We start from the raw sequence: 22,305 nt of genomic DNA on the forward strand, positions 1-22,305 counted from the left end.
CAGTAGAATAAAGCCTTAACATAATTTAGGTGTTTGTGTTAAGTGCTTTGGTCGAAATAAGGTAGGGTAAAAGGATAGAGAATGGATATTCTCTCCATTCTCTCAGCTAATAAACTCAAGGGAATTCTTTTTTTAAGAATGCATATTTTAGGGGTCCAGAAAGCCAGGAGTAGCAGAGCACTCTGTAATGCCAGCACTGGGGAGGCCGGGGCAGGAAGTTCTGGGCTGGCTTGAGATACTCGGTAGACACTTGTCCAGCATGTGCACGCCTCTGGATTCAGGCTCTGCACTGCCAAGAAAAACGAAAACAGATGCTCTCTAGAGAAGGAGCACTGGCGTTTGAAGGGTCTGCAGTCCAGAGCCCCTGAGATGGTCGTGGGGCTTGCAGAGGCTTCAGAATGCGTGGATGCTGACATGGAGAGAGGTTGGACTCGGGTCATCTGATTACTTGAATTAAAGGCCACATAGAGGTTTTGGAACATAATCCTGATCAATGGAATACAAAAGGAGGGTTAAGAGAAATAGAGCTGATCTGCCATTTAAATTGTTTCTGTAGCTGCAGGGTGGGAAGTGTGAAGGAGTGTGGTGAGGGCAGGGTATCTGTGAAGACCTTGTTCAGCTGTCAGACACAGGGTGGTTGCAGAAGAAATGTTTACAGTATCTGTAGTAGAGTCAGGAGGACATAGGATGTGTTTAATATGCCGTGCAAGAGAAGGAGGGTATGTATGTCTTGGGAGTTTGGCTTGAACAAGCCAATCTTATTGTTCCTATTCATTAGGGGTGATCTCCAAGGGAGATACTTGTTGATACAAGTTAGCTTTCTATAAGAAAAATTATTTTGGGATTAAAGCATTAAGTTGTTTTATTTATTTATTTATTTTGCTATTGCAAAATGAGTGAATTTGGAATTTCTTTCTGTGTTCTGGATGATTTTTGTAGAATACTTTTCTACAAGTAGAATTATTGAATCAAAGATGTGGTGTGTAGTGCATAGGAGCCTGTAACCCCACATTAGATGGTGTGTGTGACCGAGGCAGGGCCATTTTGAGTATGGCCAGCCAAGTATTCATGGTGAGGTACCGTAACTTAAAAAAAAAAAAAACAACACGTCATTAACATTCTTCATAAGACATTTGATAGTGTAAGTTCGTACTTTGAAGGCAAGTTCACAAAAACCCTGAGAGTGCCTTGGAGGGAGGCCTCCGCCCACAGAGCCTTTCTTACACTCCACAGAGCTGCTTCAGTCCCAGCTGTTGGATTTCTTAGTGAGAGTTATTGACTTTTCTGGTTAAAGTTACTGTCAGATGCTTAGCACATGTGCACATTGTATGTTGTGCTTCTCCTAGAAGGACAAGGAACTTCAAGCATTAAAAGCTGCTCTTGAATATGATGTTCTCTGCCTGGTGTGGTGGCAAATGCCTGTGTCTCCAGTGCTCAGAAGGCAGAGGCATGTAGATCTCTATGAGTTTGAGGCCAGTCTGCTCTACATAGCGAATTCCAGGCCAGCCAAGACTACACAGTGAGACCTTGTCTCTAAAAGCCAAAACCAAAACAGCAACGACGGTCTGGTTATTTTCCTATTTTCTGTTTTTAAAAGACAGGTTTCTCTGTGAAGCCAGGCCTGGCCTTGAACTCAGAGATCCATCCGCCTCTGGGATCAAAGGTATGTGCCACCATGCCTGGCTCCCTTCTCTTTTAAAAGTCTGGTTCTGCTTTATTGCCTGAGTGGTCCTAAACTATTGGGTAAAGCAGTCCTCTGCCTTAGCCTCCCCAATAGCTGAAGTGTTCTCCAGGTTAAATATGACATTTATTTTCCTTTGCTTTACTGTGTATCTCTGACTGGCCTGGAACTTGCATTGTGGACTAGGCTGGCCTTGAACTCAGAGATCTGCCTGCCTCTGCCTCTGGAGTGCTGGGATTTTTAATGAATTACTTACATTTTTTCTTGTTTATTTGTTTGTATGTTTTATATTAGCAATTCCATTTATAGCTCTGGCTGTCCCGGAGCTCTGTTTGCCTGAGTGCCCTTACCTTTACAGAGGCCCTCCTGACAGCCTCCTGACTGCTGGCCTTAAAGGCATGTGCCGTCATGCCTGGCTAATTATTTACATTCTTAATGGTTTAAGTTTTCCACTCCTGACCTTTAGCACACTGCACACATTGCTAGTGCGTAGGGAGAAATGTGAGTGGGTGCTTTGCCGTCTTTATGCCCTGGTCTTTGCATCAGGATTCTATTTGGTCATTATTTTTCTCTAGGTCCCACTTCCCTGTCATCAAATAAAGGCTACCCTCAGTTCATCCCCTGCTGCCTCTGCATGTGGTGGCCATATGTCACTTAAATTGAGTCAGTTAAATTTCTTGAAAGGCAGAAGGTCTCCTGGCCAATTTTTAAAGAAGTTCACAGTTCACAGCGCTCTGCTTTTTCAGTGACTGGCTGCCTTCTGTAGACTCTGAGCACTCACATCAGATAGAGCTCTGCCGATCATCAAAGAGTGGCCAAAGGTGGCCATGCCTCTGGAATGCCTTCATGTATTACTTAGGCTCCGTCGTATTTAGTTACTTTAACTTGGTTTATACAAACTTGTCTTTGAAGTATTTGTCAAAGAGAAGTCAAATTTGAGATTCCTATTAATGAATCTCGAACATTCATATACTTAAAAAATTGTAATCATGTATTTCTGGTAGAGGAGAGGTGATGGTCGGGGAGGTGTCAGGTAATCTGCAGTGTGTTCCGTTGTTAACTTTCTGTGGTGGGAGCTGTGCAGTAAGCTCCCCCTGTTGTTTAGTTTTGTCTCTTGTATTAAGAGAAATTAGATGAGGCGTGGCATGGCACGTGCCTATAATCCTAACACTTAGGGAGGCAGAGACTGGTAGATATCTAGGAGTTCAAGGACAGCCGGTCTTCAAAGTCCAGGGGGGCTGGAGAGATGGCTCGGCAGGACCTGGGTTCCAATTCCAAGCACCCACATGGCAGCTCACAACTGTCTGTAACTCCAAGATCTGACACTCTCACATAGGTATACATGCAGGCAAAACACCAATGCACATAAAATAAAGGTAAATGAATTAAAACAAAGCAAAGCAAAACAAAACAAAACAAAAACAAAGTGAGTCTAGGGCAGCCAAGGCTACAGAGAGAAACCCAAAAAAGAGAGAGAAATTAGATCTTGTGACTGCTAGGCTGGTGTGTGATTGCAGTCACACTTAGTAATTTATAATGACTGCTGTTGGGATGGAAGCCTGTCTTCAGGATGCCTGGAAGGTTTTCTTGTTAATTGCTTATGAAAGATTCCTGTGTGTTATTTAAGCTACTTTTTGAGAGAAAAATGACTTTCATGCTGTTACAGTTTTGATCCCTGTAAGCACTTTGCACTTTATACGTCACTAAGCCCTGGTTCTTCCACCCTGTAGCTGCGTTTAATGTTTAGAAAATCCTGTTTTAACTAATTTTTCCCAGCCACTGAGTATTGAGTAGACCCTAAAGAAGTGGAGATCCTACTGCAGAGAAGCCTGACCTTGCTTGGTCAGTTTTTGTTGGGCACTGGCTCCAGCCAGGTAGAATTTGGCTTGACAGTGCTGTCTCCCCACAGAATAACAGCCGTTGTTTTTAAACTTGTTGAAGTGGTGCTTTATGTGCACAGTTTCACTGAGACAAAGCTGATGTCCACTGAACTTCACACATTCAGAATGTGCACATTAGTAAGCCTTGACAGGGGAGGACCCAGTGGACTCCTCCATGAGGGCAAGACAGCTGGCATTCATCCTAAGAGTCTCACTGAGTAGACAAGGCTACCCTGGAACTCACAATTCTGCCTCAGCTTCCCGAGGCAGGATTTTGTGTGTGGCCATGGGCCCTCTTTTTTTCTTTTTTTCTTTTTTGAGTCAGGGTCTTACTCTATAGCTTAGAGTAAGAAGTGTCTTAGGCTGGCCTAAAACTTATGCAGCCTTCCTGTCTCAGTCTACTGTCTTGGGCTACTTTATAATTCTCTCTCTCTTTCTCTCTCACATACATTTCTCTCCTTCCGTTCCTCCCACTCTCCTTCCCTCCCTTATTTCCTTCTTCCCTCATTCCCTCCTTCTCTTTTCTTTCTCCCTTCCCTCCTTCTGTCTGTGTATTCATTCCATGTGTAATGCATGTGCATGTTTGTGTGCCTGAGTGCCTGCCCTAAATCTGTGTTTGAGCTTGTGTAAACCAGTGTTTGATGTGGGATGACTTCTTTATTGCTTTCTGCTCAGTTTCTTTTATCTTTTTATTTTTGAGACAGGGCTTCTCTATGTAGCTGTGGCTATCCTGGACTCACTGTGTAGATCAGGGTGTCCTTGAACTCATAGAGATCTGCCTGCCTCTGCCTCCCGAATGCTGGGATTAAAGGCATGGGCCACCACTCCTGGCTCGTTTTTGAGACACTTTCTATATGATGTAGCTGTGACTTTTCTGGAACTCACTGTGTAGACCAGGCTGCCTCCGCTTCCCTTGAGTGCTGGGATTAAAAGCATGTGCCACTGTTCTTGGCTTCCAGCTTGTTTTTTGAGGAGGTCTCTTATTTGAGCCTGGGGCTTCCTGTTGTGGCTTGACGATGGCCAGGAAACCCTAGGGATGCACTTCTTCTGTGCTGCCAGTGTTGGGGCTACAGATGTTTGCCACCAGGCACTGCTTATATGTGGGCACCAGGGATTTCACTCAGGTCTCATGATTGCCATGCCAGGCAGAGCACACCTGTTCCCACCAAACCTCTCCCTGACCTGAGGTCACTTTAAAGTACTTATGTCTTTGCACATTTGGGACCCTCTGGTTATTACTAGTCTGGATCTGTTTTTCTGCCTGTCTTTATATCTGCTAATTAATGACATTTATGAAAGTTTAGATTCTTTGTTAATATTTAATGTGGATTTCTCATTAAATGTTAAATCAGAGACTTAATTAAAATATTATTTAATATGTATTTGCTTGATTTTTTTCCTTCAGAAGAAGGATTAACCTTGGAGATGTAAAGGCGTGTCCCACTGGTAAATGCCAGTTAGGAATGGCTTTCAGGTTTCCCAGATAAGAGTAGAAAGAATCTGCGCTGGGGTGCTTTGCTTTGATAGTGTTCTCTTTTAAGCTGTGGAATATTCCACCCCTGAGCCATTTTATAAAGTATCCATGAATCATTGCTTAGAAGCAGTGCAACTGCATGGAGCAGGAGCGGTCAGTCAGGGCCTCAGAATATGGGCAGCTGGAAGCACTCTGCTAAATGAAGACGCAGTTAGTTTCAGAAGAAAAAAACAAACAGAAACAAGGCTGTTATCTTGGAATAGATTTTTTATTATCATGACTTGGTGGCATGGATGGAGAGGCCAGTTTTTAATTGTAATTAAATTGAGTAGACATTGACCAGTGTTACCTGCATTTGATGTTCTGGCTTTTGTGAGACTTGCCAAGGCTTGAGCAGAATTGATACTTTGTCCATTGTGTTTTCTTGTTACTCTGGGGCTGGGGTAACACTTTATAGCAGAGCCCTTGCTTAGAGGCTGGCTTTGAGTTAGTCCCCAGCACCCTGTGCCTGGCTATGTGTGTACATGTGAACGGTTTCTCTGGTTGTTCAATTTCCATATAAAATGCTTCATACAAGGTTATTTTATTCCTTCAGGTTTTACACATTTTAAAGATTCCTTGGATAGGTTAATTTTTAGGATTATAATACAAGTGGTACAATTTTATTATACTTTATTTTATTTATTGTACTTTATAGTAGGGTTTCTCTCTATATCCCTGGTGGCTGTTCTAGAACTTACTCTATAGACCAGGTTGGCCTTGAACTCACAGAGATCCACCTGCCTCTGTCCCACAAGTGCTGGGATTAAAACTGTGGGTAACCACCACCTACCATACAATTTTATTCTTTCAAGATCTATTTTTAAAATTTGATGTGTATGTGTGGTTCTGTGTGTCTGTGCCATGTGTGTGGTGGTATCTGCAGAGGCTGGAAAGGAGCATTAAATGCCCTTGAGGTGGTGGTTGTGAGCCTGCCCAATGTGGATGCTGGGAAGAGAATTTGGGTCTCCCTGGAACTTAACAAGTATTCTTAACCTTCAGGCCATCTCTCCACCCCTTTTATTCCCATCCATCCATTTATCTATTTATCTAATTTGTTTTTGTTTGACGCAGGGTCTCTTTACAGTCTTGGTTGTTCTGGGCTTGCTATGTAAATCAGGCTGGCCTCAAGCTCATAGAGATCCTCCTGCCTCTCCCTTCCAGAGTGCTAGAATTAAAGGTGTTCACCACACACTCCTTTAAATAAACATTTCTTAAATAATTAAAAAAAATTAAAAATATAATTAGGAGCATGTGTGAAGTAATCATTTTATACTTCCTTAAAGGAAGAGACTTTGAAAATCCAGTTCAGAGGTGTGTCTGCCTCCCATGCTTAAAAGTGTACACACACATGTACATACACACACGTGAGAGAGGTATAGTATTGAAATGTATGATTCTGGTAGGTTCTGTTTGGGTGGTTAGCTTTAAGGAAGAAAAATCCTTACTATTTGTTTGCAAGTTGGTAAGGAACTTTTATCTGGTGTGCTAATTGAGTTCTAGTACAAGCTGGGCAATCAGCACAAAATGTTTGGCCCAGACAGGGTTTGGGGGCATGGTTCTTTCCTCTTGTTTGTTTATTAAGAAGGGACCCACTAGATAGCCCTGGAACTTGTTAGGTAGACTAGGCTGGCCTTGAACTCTCAATGCTGTCTGCCTCTAACTCCCCCGTGCGGGGATTAGCAGCTGTGAGTCATCGCTTCACACCCTGCGCTCCTTTTGTTTGTTACATGCATGGTAGGTTCCATAGTAGAAAAGGAGGTTGTCTCTCTCTCCTCAGACTTTAGCTGAAAACATGCCCTCATAGCAGGGGAAGAGCAGTTGAAAGAGAAATAGGTTTGGCCTCTGCTGAAAATGGAACAGCCAAAATCAAGTAGCAATGCCTAAACAAAAGCAAACTTCTGACTGAGACAAAGCAGAAAGGTCCTGTGCGCCCTGCCATAACCTGCGCATCTGTTGTGTTGGAAGTAACTCTTGAGAGGCACCGCGCCTTGAAGCCACTTGTTCTGAGGGAAAGGAAAGAATTTGTAGTTCTGGTAGAAGCAGGCCAACAATGCCTTTGAGTTCCTTTAAGGTTGGCAAAATACAGAAGCCCAGCCATGGAGGTGCAGTGCTGACATGAGATTTAGCTTGAAATTGTACACAAAAGCAAAGACTATGTAATTTGAAGGGGTATAAGGCTTGTGACATTGGAGCTCACTAGGGGACTTAAACAACACCAGAATATTTTCGTTGATTTGTAAGAGAGTTAGGTATAGCCTGAGTACATGCTGGTAGTTTACTTCCCTGCCTCCACAACTCTGTAGAAAAACAGCTAGATGTGGCCTGTGTGGCTAATCCTAATCCTTTTGGAGGCAGAGGCGAGGTGGATGTCTCTGAGTTCAACGCCAACCTGGTCTACATAGTGAGAGACCTTGTGTCTCAAAACAAACAAATAAACATAACCAAAAACCTATGTGGAAAGCTTGGGTAGTCATAATGATGAATATGTTCTAAGAAAGGCTGTTATAATCAATGCACAGTGTCAGAGGTGTGTTCACCCCGATATGTGATGCAGGCTAGCATCTTTGAGGAAATGAGTTCCTGGCTATCTAAATTGGCCATATAGACTGCATTCTTCCCCAGGGATTTTAAGCTTTTATCCCAGTGTAAACTTTTCAGAAGGTAGCAGAATGTAGATTACAGAAATGTAGGGCATGGAGAGATAGACTGAGGCAGCAAACGGAGCCTGTGGGGAGAAAGCTCCGACCTAGGTATCTGTGGCTGTGGGCTGTGTTGCTGCACGTTAGTCACACAGCATAACTCGTGTGTCCAACAGGCTGTCTGCGGCTAATTTGTGTTACAGTTCTGTGGGCTGAAAACAGCAAGCAGGACGTTTGGGGTGCTGTGCCAGCACTGTTTCACAGCTTGCTGAGGCCTCACTATTGGTAGGTCTGCATTTTTATCCAGTTCCCAGGTGATGCCAAGGTGTCTAGCCTGGGAACACACAGTGTTAGACTAAGCGCCTCACATTCTCCCAGGTGTGAAAATAAAACTCAGAGCACCAATCATTTCAGTCTAAAACTGTCATTCAAGATTTTAAAACCAACAATGTAAATGTTGGTAACAAAGTTAAACACAGTAGCTACTGTGAACACTTTATACCAACATTGTAAAACTACTCATTTAACGAATTACTTAAATAGTTTCTTATTTATTTAAGGTTAAGAAAAAATAGTTTTATTGACTATAATGCAGGAGGGCAGTGGACTGGGTAGTCACTAGAGTTCTGCTTATGTCATAGGGCATTATGGCCTGTAAGAGTCTCAATTTGGGAGAAGCAGTATTAGGATATTTCTAGACATGTGCCTGATGCCATTTGAAAATGAACAGCCCAGACTGGTCAGTTTTGCACAGTCAGCTTGAGCTGCTAGGCATTCTGCCTGCAGATAAGAGTCATGCTGACCACTCACACCTGTGCCATTGCAAGACAGTTCCTTTTTCCCTTCTGCAGAAAAAAAAAGCAAAGTTATTATTATTTTTAAACATTTTATGTGTGTGAATGTTTGCCTGCGTGTATGCGTGTGTACCATGTGTGTGCATAGTATCCTTGGAGATCAGATGGTATCCTATCTTCCAGGACTGGTTGTGAGTTTTCCATGTGCATGCTGGGAATTGAACACAAGTATTTTTAACTACTGGACCAGCTCCAGCCCAAAAAACTAAATTTTTATGAACCTCAGAATGAGAACTTAGTGACATCTCTTCTGTGACATGTGCTATTCCAGAGCAATCTAACTATGATTTTGATAGCACATAAAATTTATTATTTATTGCTAAATAGTAAGCTCAGAGTTCCACTAGTACTTTGGAATTAAAACCAGTTGCCTTGGATCAGTTATATAACTGGGATCATTTACAATGGAAGATCAGCAGAAAAAGCAAAGTGTAAGTATAGAAATTATGTGTTAAGATGGAAATTGATTCTGAGGCAGCCCTTATTGTCTGTAACACAGCTTCTGGAGGCTCATGCAGCTCTGCCCTCTGGGGAAAGGCCCTTGACCTTGACAGTGGGCTTCAGAACTTGTGAAAGAGAACATGGTATCGCTGTTAGATGGGACACCCCTGGAACCTAGCACTTGGGAAGCTGAGGCAGAAGGATTATTATAAGTTTGAGGCCAGCCTAGACTACACAGTTACAGGTTACTCTATGTTGTGGGATTCTTAAATCATTATAAACCAAAACAACAACAAAAACAAATCAGCTATTGTTAGATCTTCCTTTGACCACAGGGACAACAAACAGAACAACAGCAACAGAAAACCAAACCAGCCAACCAACAACCAACCAACCAAAAACCCCAAAATGTTGATGGTCCTTGAAAAAGATGTGTTATTGTCGTTATCCACTTGTGGAGGTTGACTATTTTGTGTGTATAGTTTTCCGAGTGATTGGTAGGATTGATATGTATGTTTCCTTGTATGTTTCGTCAGGACCAGCTCCAGCTGGTCAAGGTCCGACTCACAGATCAGGTGTCTGGGTTATTATTAGAGAAAGAACAGAGATGGTCTGTGCTGGCAACCTCTGTTCTGTAAGGTTGCCCTTGGGCACCAGAGGTGTTCATGAGTTGCTAAGCTAAATGAATCCTCTCATGAGCAGCCACGTAACAGGTAGTGTGGTTTGTTGAATTAATGTAATAGTGTAATAGTAGTTATGTTTAAATGCCCAAGAGGCCACTTGGTGGTGAGCAGGCCACAGTACTCAATGAGTCCCTGAGGACAAACTCAGTGGATGCAGACAGATGCTGGTGAGAGCCAGGCTGCTGTTGGCTATGCAGGGCTGCATGAACACAGAGGACTGCCAGTGTGAGTCTGCTGCCTCTGCTCGCTCATTGGCTTATGCTGGATAGTTTTAAGTTTTTGGGTCAGTTTTGCTATGGAGTCTTAGGCTGGCCTCCTCCTGGCCTTGTATCCTAGGCTGTGGTCAAACTTGTTATTATGTTTCCACCTCTCTAGTGTGGGGATTGCAGATATGTGCCACCAACCTGGCATCTTAAATGGGATTTTATAGGCCAGTGTGGAAACTCCCAAGTTCCAAATAGCAGATTTGAAATATGTGTGCACTAGAAAAATAAAAATCCAGATTAAAATATAAGGGAGAAAATACTGCACTGGCTACCTAATGAGCTCTATTACTTTGTCTATCTGCCTGCCTATATAATAATAATTGTCATTATTATTATTTGTTAAGTAATTTATTAAACAAACAAACAAACAAACAAATAAACATTACTGTCTGTTGAGGTGGCTCAGTAACTGAAATGGCTTTCCATGTGAGTCTGGTGACTTGAATGTGAGTCCCAGATACCATGGTAGAAAGAGCACTGGCTTCTGAGTATTGTTCTCGCGTGTCACCTGCACTCACATATACCACATACATAGAAACAATACTAAATGTTTGAGGTGGACACTGTCCATCATTTATCTATCTGTATCTATCTGTCTGTCTTAGAATGTAGTTATTTGTTTTTCCAATGGACTTGTTTTGTGATTATTTTACTGTCACAAATGTGATGTTCAAATAGCAATTTTATACTCCTACATTTCTTTTCTGATTTAAAAGTAACTTAAACATATCAAACTTGAAGAGAATCAAATTATGATATCACTTTATTTTCCAGAGAAGCACCTATATTTTGCCAAGTTGTCTTTTGTTCTTTTTTTTTTTAAAGACAGAAAATATGTATGCATGTATAACAACTAAACTCATACTTAGAAATTTCTAAATATTGAACTTTTCATGGTGTGTTTGATGGATTCATGTGGACATGTGAGCCTGGCATACTTGGGGGTCGGAGGATAACTTTCTGGACTTGGTTCTTTCTTCCACCTTTTATGTAGGTTCTAGGAATCAAATTCAGGGTGACAGGTGTGGCAACTGAGCCATCTTGGTACCCCTTAATTCATTCTTAAAACTACAACTTATATTTTGTATTTTTCTTAACCTGTTATGTATCGTATTGTTTACATAGAATTGTGTCTCATATTAGTAGAACATGGATGTACCATAAAATACTGAAATAAATAATTTCTTGCTTTTGGGCATATTGGGAAGAGATAAAAATCAGGAGCAAGGTATAATCAGTATTCTTGCTGTTCTCCACTGTTTACTGTTAGTTCTCTGGGCATGGCTTTGGGTTACTCTGATACTTTTGGGAGTTTAAAGGGTCTCAGGTTTCCCAGCTGGTCTTGACTCCAGCTGAGAAAGCCCCTGACCTCCCGTCCTCCTGCCTCAGCCTCTTGAGTTTTGGGGTTACAGATTTTTATCATTGTTCTGGTTTTATGCAGGCCTGGGAATGAACCTCAAGCTTTATGCATGCCAGGGAACCACTGTGCTATGGACCACGTCCCAGCTCTGTCCCAGTATTCTTGCATGTGCAAGAATTATTTGCAAGAATTATTCCATGTTGAGCGTCCTTGCCTATAGGTCTTTATTGTCTTAATTCTTTATGCTGATTCTTCTTAATGAAAATGATCAGAATAATGAAATACATATGATCTGAAAAAATAATATAGGAGGATTTCTAATGAAAAAATCAATTAATTCCCACACTATTCTTTTGTTTAGACAAAGCCAGATGGGAGCACTTTAACTTTTGTTTCCCTGCCATTACTTTTTGTGATAGTTTGAGTTTGAATGGTCCCCAAAGGCTCATATTGCCAAGACTAAGGTTTGCCAGAAGGGATCGGGTCATGAGTTCACGATGTTTTTAGTATGTTGGCAGACACTATAGTAGCCGGGAATTCTGTGAATCAAACACTATGTTGGATACTTTCCAAAATGTATTGTTTTTACAAGGTAGAAAAGTGGAACTTTTTCGCTACCTAGTGCTGAGGTCAGGTCTGCCTTTTGTTACATTTTGTTGCCGATGTGTGTCTTTGGATTTCAGTTCTTATGTGTGGAAGATGGAAGGCAAGAGAGACCAAGGACAGCAGCTGAGAACCACTGAGTGATTCTGTGTTCACTGCCCTGCTCAGCCTAGTGAGGGGGAGAAAGGCTTCTAGGTGGTGGTTTCTTTTCCTACAGTGAGAGATGATTCTTTGGTTAGCTTTTTTGAAGTCAGGGTCTCAGGTAGCCCAGGCTGGCCTGGAACTCACACTGTGCTACTGCTATCTGATCTTGAACTCTTGGCAGTCCTCCTACTGTAGCTTTCAAGTACTGTGTCGTCTGGTGTGAGGGGCCATCTTAGCTCTCCTCGGCTCCCACGACTGCCTCTTGTCACTGGAATATAGTTGCAGTGGCACTCACCAGCCATCTTTGAAGTCACTACTCTTTCTCAAGGTGGTCCTTCTGAATTGACCATTTGGGAAAATATCTACTTTCCGCTTATTTCCCCTGATTTTTTTTGCCAATACCAGCCTTGTCAGTCCATTCCCTTTTCTACCCTCTCTTATTTTAACTAACATGTAATTAATTACAATAGCATACAACAAGCATACAGTTCAGTAGATCTTAATGTATCCTGTCACCAAAGTCAGTTTTAGGACATTCTGTTACCTCTGAGAGAATCTGCATTTCCTGAGTTATAACTCTCCAACCCTTAGTCCTAGGCTCACCTCTTCTGTGTTTTCCTCTTGGACCTTTTGTGGAATCATGTGGTCGCTGGTGCTCTGTGATGAACTCCCTCATTGAGCTGTGTTTCAGTGAATTACATCCTGAAGGAATGATCCGCTGTGTGTTCAATAGTGGGTTGGCATTTTACTCTTCGGCAGTTAGGAGTAATGCTGCTAAGTGTCTCAGCAAGGAGACACTCGTGACTGTCTTGACCTACTTTTCTCTTTTCCAGATAATTTTCCTCTCCATCCCTTCCACACTGACCTCCTTACCTTTTTGCAGGACATGCCCTGGGTCTTGGCACTCTATCCTTTAAAAAAAAAAAAATCTTTACCTGATAGTCTCAACTCAGCTTTTTACTTCCTGAAGAAGCTCAGGAGCTTCAGACCTCAGAGCTGTGGCTGGTTCTCAGCAGCACGTTAAAGTCCGCCTGGATCTAGTGCTGCTCAAGTCTGTTTGCTGGGACCAAGGCAGGGACCCATCTGTAGGCAAGGCTGATTCTCGGTTGTGCGGTAGGAACAGTAAGCCTTGTCGACTTGCACTGCAGTCACGGATCATGCAGTACCCTCCTGTCTTGTAGACGGTTGAATGGACTCCAGTGTCTGTTTGCTCTGCTGTGAAGTCCACTTTCTTCTTGGGACAGGTGAAATTGTGGTAATCCTTTAATCACCTTTGTAATTTTGAGATTTTACTTTAATTTTTACAGACAATTTATTGATTTATTCTACAAACTTCGTTCTTTTTTCTTGCATAATAAGTAGAAGTATAAACTCATTGATCACTTGGAATGAGCTTATGGTCTTAATGGATCCAGTTAACATTGACCAGATTGATCCAGAAATCGTCACTCCTCTACCCTGTGTCATTTTCAAGTCTTCCTTTGCTGGTTTTGATAATTAGTTTGGATGCCATCTGGCTGATAATAAAGCGCCCCTAGATTGTTTGGCCTGGCCCCAGCTCCTTGCTATCTCAGAGCTTCAGACCCAGCAGGCTGCTGGTTGCTCCCCTTGACATCTAGTAGATGGTTCAGGCTTGAGTCCTGTTCTGTTCTTTAGCCTCTTATCTCATGGCAGCACTTCCCTAGCCCTAGGATTTTAAGGTGGAACTTTCATAAGGATTCCTGATTTTCATTAAGCTGTTACTTTTAGTGTGGTATATAAATTGGGTATAGGCTGTTATGCCAATACCTGGGAGGCCGAGTCAGGAGGACTGCTTCAAGTTTAAGGCCAGTGTGGTCTGCATAGCAAATTGGGGGCCCATCAGTTGTACACACACAGATGGTAAGAAAAAATGTACCTACTGTATCTCAAGTCATGAAGGCAGGGGTCTCCCCGCCTCACTGCTATCTCTCACGTCTCTCAGCAAATACTTGTTATGTGAATGAGCCACACAGCCAGCCCTCATTCTATTTTGTTGTCCCTTTAATCAAATTAACCAAGAAGATTAGAAGGGCCTGCCTCTAAGATACAGTCTAGATGGGTGCGCTTGCCGTGTCACCTCTGTTATTACTGCTGTGATTGTAATACCTTTTCTGTCCATTATTCCTTTTCTTGTGAGAAATTTTTTTTAACATAGTCTTGGGTATATAGCTATATAAAATAGGTATGTTACCATTTATTGTAGCCATAAAGAAATTTTAAAAGAATTATTTGGTATAATGCGCGCTCGCGCGCGCGGGCACGCATACACACACACACACACACACACACACACACAGTTTCCCTATTTGAATTAAAGACAAAAGCAAATTTGCATGCTGTTGTATAAAATTAAAATGGGTGTTGGGTTATATAATGTTTATTATTATTTGCCTTGTAATTATTACAGCTGTGTTATTTAACCCGCTATCACAATTAATAAGACAGACACATCTGTTAAATTTTATAATTTACCTTATTTACCTTGGGCCAGGCAGATATTTCACCTATGCTGTCTCAATAACCTCACCATCTACTGCCCAGCCCCCATCCAACGCCATCCTCCTTAATCATCCTCATCTGGGCTACTGTCCAACCATAATCTTATGAATACTTGCTTATATTCTTCATGTGGGCATTTTCACATTATTGGAGTGCTTCCTCCCAGCCCACGTGGTTTCTTCTCAACCCTAGCCCATCCTGCCGTCCCCCTTCCTCCTCTCTTCTTGTCCTGTCTGTTTCCAGAGATTCTCCTGAACCTAAAGCCCAGGAACCTTAGCCACACCTACCTCGTTCTGCCCTGCCCAGATTTTAGGCCTTTAGGTATTATAATGTCTTGGACAGGTTTACACAACAAGGACAGGTTTATCCAAGCAGTAACCAGATCTTGAGGGCCAGTAATTAGCATCAAAACACAAGCATCAGACCAACCCCAACAGCATGCAAATAAATGGCTGAACTTATTTTTATTAAATTAAATCTTGTCTGAATGTTTGACACCAGAACATCTTTAGTGTTTTCCAGAATTGTTATTTTGATATCATCATCTGGTTTCAATGCTGCGAAAACTGCTTTGCATAAACAAAGTACAGCAGTATTCCTTTTCACCATTACTGAGTACATACTGTCCCTAACAGACTAGTCAGCTCACCTGGCTGTTTGTTACATTGAGGCCCGTTCTGAGTTCATCATAAACATGGAGTCTGTTCCTTTCTGTGCTGAGGCTCTCCTGGAATTGCTTGTTTTGTAGACAAATGTACTGGGATACCTGAGATTGCAAGTAGCCCAACTTGATAAGTGTAGAACAGGAAAAGGGAGAAAGCTTTCCTCCCCACTTCCTTCCATCTGTCTGTTCTTCCTTCCTATGGATTGATGGGGATGTCAGAATTTGAAAATGTCATGATGACAAATAAGACTTTGTAGTATCCACTGTACTGGTTCATTCAGAAAATATTATATGTATACATTTTTGCATTTACTCTGTGTGTGGGGGGTTACATGTGTGTGTGTGTGTCTGCTGTGTGTATAGGCGAGCGTGCTTCACCGTACACACATGGAGGTCAGGGAATGACTGTTCTTTCTTCTAGCACTCGGATCCTGGCTATCACACTCCTCTGGGCTCCATGTGCTTCTGTCCATTAGCCACATCCTGCTTCCTAAGTAGATTGGCTTTCATTATTTGCTAGTATCTGTTCGTTTGGGAAAATATATGTTCTGAGGGGAGAGCTAGGATGATTGGAAACTAGTGAGGGCTGTCACATGTGGAAGCAAAGCTCAGGCATTTGTCTGTCACCCTGGTTAAGTGTGAGGGACCTGAATATTATTATTTTGTTTTGTATTTATAAAGAGCTATTTATTTTGTTTTATGTGCATGGGCATTTTCCTTGAATGTACCTGTGTGCACTGTATGTGTGTATACACACACACACACACACACACACACACACACACACATACTTGGAATTCTCAGAAGTCAGAAAAAGGTGTTGGATCCTCTAGAATCTGTCTGGAGTTATAGATGGTTGTGAGCCACATGGTGACTGGGAGCCATATCTAGGTCCTCTGCAAATACAACAAGTGCTCTTAACTGCGGAGTGATCTTTCCAGCCCTTGGTTTTTGTATTTTATTTATTTGGCTTTTGGAAATAAGGTCTCATGTGGTTCAGGTGACCTGGAATTCTGTGCATAGTTCAGGCTACCCTTGAATATCTGATTCTCCTTGTTTGGGATTGTGAGACCCACCAGTTAGGGTTCTGGATGCTTTTAGATGCCTTCACTAGGGAAACTGTCTTGGAGTGGAGAAAAGTAATGGGTGGTGACTTAGAAGCCACGTGTATTTGCCTTTATAGGAACAGTTTGTTTCTGAAAATAGATTAACTTATTTGATAGGCCGTTGGATGATGTCAGAGAGAACTTTTTAAAGTAAAGATTTGCTTACTGTGCTTATGCATTGTGTTCTCATTAGACATAAGCACAGGTGATGGAGGAACGCCTTGTGTGGGTCTTTAGCAGGGCTCTCTCTGCGTTGCCTCGCTTTAAGGACCTCAGCTGCTTCTGCACAGTCATCGCCTCTGTTTTACACACAATGCCTCACTCTTAGCTCACACAGGGACAGGAATGTCGGGGTTATATTCAGGATCCTCAGTTTCGGTTTCTGTTGGAAGTTAGATGATTATGTTACTGTTCCACATTCCTGCCTGGCTCCTCCTCCTAGTGGCCATTCTTCCTGGATTTCTGTGTCTGGCCAGCTACCCCATGTTTCCTAGAAAAGGATGATCATGTTTAGGATCCCCCCCATATCATGTATTGTAGTTTTTGTTTGAAAATATTAGCATGTTGGGAGTAGTTCTAAATTATTGTATTTGATCAACTTAGTTGAGTTAGTGCTAGATAGATGAACTGCACCTAGCGAACAGTTTAATTGGTATTATTTTTATGAGTTTTCATCAAATATTGATTTTTGTGGGAGATTATTTTTAGGTAGAAATCTTGAATGAAAACTTACAGGTTTGTTGCAGTTTTAGTAAGTCCAAGATTTTAGCTGGAGGAGCTAGGGGTATATTAAAGTGTGTGTGTGTGTGTGTGTGTGTGTGTGTGTGTGTGTGTGTGTGTGTAGGCGTAACAAGAGGTGTGTTAGCTTCTGGGTGAAGAGTGAGGGTTAGGGCATGTATTTGATTATCTGTGTGTATAGGGGAGTTAAGGGGTACATTAGAGATTCCGTGTGCGTGTGCGTAGATGGGGACTTGGTATATGAGAGATTCTGTGTGTATGTATGTGTGCCAGTATGCATTCCTGTGCATGACTGTGTGGAAACCAGAGGCTGATATCAGGTCCTACTCTGTAACTACCTTACTTTTGGAGGCTGAGACTCTTCACGAACCTGGGGTTTACCCGTTGGCTAGACGGGCAGGCTGTTGAGCTCCGGAGAGCCCCAGTCTCCATGGCCTTCTCCCCGGAGCAAGGATAACAGACATGAGTTGCCATACATCTTTTGTGCGGTGTTGAGGATCAAGTGTGGGTCTTTCATAGCAACGCTTTACTCACAAGTCAGTTGAAAATGCGTTTAATACACCTGACAGTCCAAACCATCCAAGAATGCCTTTTACTGTCTCAGAACATTTAGATTAGCCTGTGGTCAGACAAAAAGCTCTATAGTGGTGCTCACTCTTAGATAGTTCATTAACTTGTAGGTGTGCTTTCCTGACATCTACAGTTAGGGAAGTGAGTCTTCAAGCCAGTTTTTATTGGAGAATGTAACTGCTTTTGTCATTGTCTTAACAGTTTTTTTTAGAGCCCGGACCAGCCTTGAATTTATCAGATTGAGATAGTCATGAATCCTGAAACTGTTAGCCCTTGTTCAGTCTAGAACTTTCTTCACCGTCGCTTGGGAGACACAGGGTCTAATTTTAAAAAACAACTTAACCCGTTCAGCTGTGCTCTAGAGCTGGTCACTAATTTACTGTTGTTTCATTTCCTCACAGGTAACACAGGTAGCAAGACAGCCGGGACCCCCGACCCCTTCCCCTTACTCAGCACATGAAATAAACAAGGGGCACCCCAATCTTGCGGCCACGCCCCCGGGACATGCATCGTCCCCTGGACTCTCTCAAGTAAGAAATGCAGGTTTTTATGTTTTCTTTTGAAAGCGCGCTTCCTTGTAATCCTGTGTTTGGGTCTCTCTAAAGGCGAGCCTGTTCACAGGCTAACAGTTAGTGCAGTGCTCTCGCAGGCCTCGTTCGCCTTTCCCCATGTCTGCCGCAGCCAGCAGTCCCTGCTTTTCATCCTGGGTGATTAGAATGGAAACAGTTTTTATTTAGTTTTTTTCTGTTTGTTTAAGAAATTGGTCTTAGCAGGGTGTGGTGGTTCACACTTTTAATGCCAGCACTTTGGAGGCAGAGACAGGTAAATCTCTGTGAGTTTGAGGCCAGCCTGGTCTACAAAGCATGTTCCAGGACAGCCAGGGCTCAGATACACAAAGAAACCCTGTTTTGAAAAACAAAACAAACAACCAAACAACCAAAAATTGGTCAATGATTTTAAAGCAATTTCTTTGTGCTGAACCTTTTTTACTGTTCTTTTGGTGCCTTTCCATTCCTTTATGGTAGAGGGGACAGAGCTTTTGAATAGAGTAACTTGGGTGAGTTTTTGTTTGCTGGATTGTTTCTTTTTCTAGGAGTTCTGGGGTTTAATAGTTTACTTCAGTGGTTCAACTGTTCTGTGCTAGGAATTTCTCAGAGGGTTTCACTTGATGGGCTTGATGGCATCTCAGGATTGCCTGTGTCCCAATCCTGCCCCAGATACTGTTCAGCCATTCCTTGTGCTTAAAAGGTGTCCAGGGGCTGGGCATGGGGGTGTACGCCTGTCATCCTAGCACTCACCTCTAATCCCAGCACTCAGGGAGGCAGAGACAGGTGGATCTTTGTGAGTTTGAGGCCAGCCTGGTCTACAAAGCGAGTCCAGGACAGCCAAGGCTACACAGAAAATCCTGCCTCAAAAAAAAACAAAACAACAACAACAAAACAAGACCCAAAGGAAGAGCTGTTGATGAGAATGGAGCCTTTGTCCTCAGGAAGAGCCAGAAGTGCTTGTAACTGCTGAGGCACTTCCCCAGACTACATTTTCTCATTTTCATAGTTTAGGTTTTTTAGAACTTGACTATTAGGAAGCTTCTAAAACTAATAAAAGTAATTCTAAAACTGGTGATTATTACGTTTCGGGATATTAATCATAGTTTAAACTATAGAATATGCGCAACAGGAATTATAATTTATAATTATAATCACTTTTCTGCTGTATCAAGGAATATATGAATTAATTTGTCATGGACTCAATGAAATGCTTGTTTTTATATAATAGAACTTTCCATTTACATATTTAAACTTACTCTTGAACAGAACCATTTAACCTGTAACTAGGCTGTATTAGTCTGAATCTCATTAAGAGAAAAGTTCAGCATCTTGAAGGAACATTGAATATACTGAATTAGGTCTAAGGGATTGTAGTGGAGATGGATTGGATGAAAAGAAAGGGCTCCAATTGTGTAAGAATAGCAGATGCCTGCAGAAGCCGATTCCCAGGGCTGTTGGGCTAGCTGCAGACAGCTCACGGTGGGAGGGTCTGTAGTGTGGCAGTTGAGTCTTTCCTTTGGAACCTGCTAGGAGTGTGCCTGGGGAATGTTTGGAAGGCTGCTTTCTCTCCCCAACACAGAGCTGCTGCTGCTGTTATCCAGGGCTTACAGCAACACTGGCTGAATGGGTTAGGAGTCCCCAGTGGTGCATGCAAGTTGTACCTCAAGCTTTTGTCCTTTTGTCCTCTTCCCCACTGTGAATTAAACTTCCAAGGAACTTTATAAGTCAGTCACACACTCAGGTATAGTATTCATTGCATAGAAAATGCAAAGACCTACTAAGCCTTGTACCATTTAAAAAATGTAGTGTGTAATTTTGCTTTCCATTGCTTTGATAAAACACTAGCCAAAAGCAAGTGGAGAGGAAAGGTTTAGACAGCCAGGGCTAGTATACAAAGAAATCCTATTTCGCCCCCCCTGCCCCCCAACAACAAAAAAAGAGTTGCCCTGGTCATGGTGTCTCTTCACAGCAATGGACAGTAACTAAGACAGACTCATTTTCTCAATTAAGGTTCTTTATTTTGTATTTTTGAGAGAAATTTTAACCCTCCCCAACCCCCCTGCCCATGATGTTTCCATGTAGCCTGCTGTCCTGGAGCTTACTCTTGTAGATCAGGCTGTCCTCAACTCAGAGATTTGCCAGCCTGTACTCCTGCGTTCTGGCACGGAAATATGACCAGCACAGGTATATAGGTACCCTCCTGCCTCTGAGGAGCTCTGGATCTTGTCTAAAGGTAGTGCTGTGGCATGTGGCGTGGCTCTGGTGGAGATCTACCCCTTGGAACTCGCTGCAGTTCTTCTCCCTTTGTGCTGTCGAGGGAAGGCTGCTTTCAGGAAGGGATTGTGCCGTAAACCTGCCACTGTAGTTAGCTGGTGGCTGCTTGGCTGCTGGTACTACACTGGGCATCTGGACAGAGCAAGGTGTGCCTGTCAGGGGCCCTGGGCAGCGGAGAAGCCTGAGTTTAGAGCCGGGAGGCAAGGTTTCCTGCAAAGTTGCCCATGTTGACAACACTGTGCTGGCTGAGGCGCTGAAATATTTATAGTGCCAGATCCATTTTCCCATCATAGGCAAATAGGGTGACTTTTTAGCTGAAAGAGAAGCAACTAACAGTTGGAAAATAAGGAGAGAGAGTCCTCCACAGCTGAGATTCTTGCTGTTTCAGTGTGTGATGTGGTCAAATGCTCTTCAGTTTCCTGAAAGTCAGGCCTTGCTAGGATTGCAGAGTTTGCAGGATGTGTTCTCAGCGATGTCAGTTGTGAGGGCACAAGAGCCACCCATTGGCCATTTCATCAGTTCTTAGATACTAGAAGACACGAATAGCGAGGAAGCTAAGCAAAGGGCTGCCAGTGACTATGTTGGATTTCTTTTATTGTCTGTGAGATGCACCTGATTTGATGAGTGTGGAGTGTGCATGTGTGCGGGCATGCAAGTGGGTGAGTGAGCATAAGCATGTTTGCTCCAGGCAGGTGTGCTGCCCAAGCTGTGTCCCCAGTCCTCTTTTTCCTTACTTTTTTGAGGCAGGGTCTCACTAAGTTGCTCTGGCAGGTGTTGTACCGGCAACCCTCCTGTTGCAGTCTCCCCAATATGAGGAATTACAGGTTTTTGCCACTATTTTTGTACATTTAACACAATTAATGATTTTGCTTAAATGGTAGCTTTTAAAATTATTTATTATGTATACAGTGTTCATTCTGCATGTATACCCGCATGTTAGAAGAGGGCACCAGATCTCATTATGGAAGGTTGTGAGCCACCGTGTGGTTGCTGGGAATTGAATTCAGGACCTCTGGAAGAACAGCCGGTGCTCTTAACTTCTGAGCCTTTTGTTCATCCCCCACAATGATAGCTTTTATATATTAAATTTTTTTTCATTTTAATGAGGACGAAAGAATTGTAGTTTCGTGACTTTGGAAATTAACTGTACTAAGTAAAGGTATTTCAAGCTTTATTTGTTTCTAGTCATATCTTGTCCAAATAGGTGAGTGTTCATTTTTCTTAAAAAAAAGAAAACAAAATAATTTTTTTCTATTTTTCCTTCCATCTTTCTAAAAAGACTTGTAAATGTATGTGTAAGCATGTTTGCCCACATGTGTATGTAATTGTACATGTGCACCACATGCACGCCTGGTGCCCAGGAGGTCAGCAGAGGGTGTCAGATTCCCTGGAACTAGAGGTAATGATGACTGTGAACCACCTGATAACGGTGCTGGGCATGGAGTGGAGTGCAAGGCAAGAGCAAAAAGTCCGCTTAATTGGTGACCCATCTCTAGGCCTGAGCTTCCTCTATCTCTGACGTGCGTTCTGTCTGCAGTGCCTTTGGAGGGAGTGCTGTGTGTAAGCCTCGTGGGGGCATCTGAAGATTTCTTGCCAGCTGTAGTATTGACAGCATGCATGTCCTAGTGTCGACTGCTGTTTGCTTGTTTTTGATAATATATTATCATACTTAAAAATACATTTGTTGAAAAAAATTCCTAAAACTATTGACTTTTTGTTCTTGTTTGATCCTCTGTCTTGTGTGTCAAGCATGCTTGGAATTTACCATATAACTGAGGGTGGCCTTGAACTCACAGTCCTCTTGCCATCCTCTTTGAT

At 42.6% G+C, this 22,305-nt stretch overlaps 1 protein-coding gene across 15 annotated transcripts in view; it reads left to right on the forward strand.

The window, feature by feature from the left end:
* The window catches only part of Eif4g3 (eukaryotic translation initiation factor 4 gamma 3), a 219,345-nt gene that overhangs the window by 56,313 nt on the left and 140,727 nt on the right, over positions 1–22,305 (forward strand). For 2 of the 15 annotated variants that reach the window (XM_055610875.1, XM_055610877.1), the window contains exon 3: positions 18,067–18,195. The exons of the other annotated variants lie outside the window; for them this stretch is intronic. The gene's annotated coding sequence lies outside the window, so the exon portion shown is untranslated. The remainder of the gene's footprint in view (positions 1–18,066; positions 18,196–22,305) is intronic. 15 annotated transcript variants of the gene reach the window in all.

The sequence above is a fragment of the Psammomys obesus genome, unplaced genomic scaffold, assembly GCF_907164565.1.
Source record: "Psammomys obesus unplaced genomic scaffold, mPsaObe1.curated_primary_1811, whole genome shotgun sequence".
In the NCBI taxonomy this organism is placed as follows: domain Eukaryota; kingdom Metazoa; phylum Chordata; class Mammalia; order Rodentia; family Muridae; genus Psammomys; species Psammomys obesus.